Below are 1,685 nucleotides of genomic sequence, written 5' to 3' on the forward strand. Positions count from 1 at the left end.
GGCACAAGATAGACAAAGAAGTTATGCAGATAAACGTCGGAAGCCGATTGAGTTTCAAGTGGGTGATAGAGTAATGTTGAAAGTATTACCTTGGAAAGGAATAGTACGTTTTGGAAAGAGAAGGAAGTTAAGTCCAAGATATGTTGGACCATTCCCTATTATTGGAAGAGTTGGAGAAGTGGCCTACAAATTAGAACTTCCTTTGGAATTAAGTGGAATTCATGACACGCTCCATGTGTCAAATTTGAGGAAGTGTCTAATAAGTCCAGATGTGGCGGTACCATTACCTGAGATTAAGGTAGATGAGAGATTATGCTTTGAAGAAACTCCTGAACAGATTACTGACTACAAAGTAAAGAAGTTACAAAATAAAGAAATTGGGTAAGTAAAGGTTCAGTGGCGTTATCATAAGGGACCAGATGCCACCTGGGAATCAGAATCGGAAATGCGGATGAAATATCCTTATCTGTTTACTTAATGGAATTTCGGGACGAAATTCTTTTAAAGAGGGAATGTTGTAATATTCGGGTTTCAAGTTTTGATTTAAGATTTCTTTATTATATATATATATATGTGTATGGGTATGTGTGTGTGTTATGCTTATATATATATATATATATATATCTTGAGATTTAATTTAAAAAAAGGGGGGGGGGGAGGTCGGCTGGTGGTGCCTCCCACCGCCTTTCCTCAATATATATATATATATATATGTGGAAAGTTGAGGAGATAAAGGTTTTTACACCCTCTGTATTTTTAGAAAGTTATCTTTAAGAGTCATACGGATTGCAAAAGAAGAGGATTCAAAAGCTTTGATACTCGATTTCTAAAAGGTGAGTGTATTAAAGCTTTGGATATAAATTGTTTACATACAATTTAGTAGCATTTGGAACTGGTTATTATGAATTGTGTTTCATTTTATGTGGATTCTTCTTTAAACCGTTCAAGTGGTGTCCGGATTAATATCCGGACAATCTCATCCGGATAGAAACTCCGCTCAAGAGGTGACCGGTTTATTTTAAACCGCTCAAGTGTTGTCCGGAGTCCTTCCTAAACCGGTCAAGAGGTTACCGGATCTCATCTAAACCGTTCAAGAGTTTGGCGGTGTATTGACCGGATTGTTTTAAACCGATCAAAGGTTGGGCAATGTATTGTCCGGACTTTTATCCGGATAGAAATTGAAATATTTCTAAGTATTAAATCGGTTAAGCTTTTGGAGGTGTATTGTCCGGATTTGTTATCCAGACAAATATGTTAGAAATAATTTTAAGTGTTAACCGCACAAGGCTGACCGGATTGCGAATCCGGCTAATGTGTTAAAGCATTTTTGAGATGAAATGGCGGTGTACGCGAGAGAGAGATGTAATGGCGGTGTAACTGCGAGAGAGAGAGAGATGTAATGGCGGTGTAACCGCGAGAGAGAGATGTAATGGTTGTGTAACCGCGAGAGAAAGATGTAATGGCGGTGTAACCGCGAGAGAAAGATGTAATGGCGGTGTAACCGCGAGAGAGATGTAATGGCGGTGTAACCGCGAGAGAGAGATATAATGGCGGTGTAACCATGAGAGATATTGTAACAACCCTCAAATCCATACATTGCATATAACACATATTTCATACATAGAATACATGTTTTCACCACAAAGGTCCATAATACAAGAGTCTATAACGTGAAATACATAACT

Source organism: Cynara cardunculus, assembly GCF_001531365.2.
Source record: "Cynara cardunculus var. scolymus isolate 2C chromosome LG 4, CcrdV1, whole genome shotgun sequence".
Classification (NCBI taxonomy): Eukaryota; Viridiplantae; Streptophyta; class Magnoliopsida; order Asterales; family Asteraceae; genus Cynara; species Cynara cardunculus.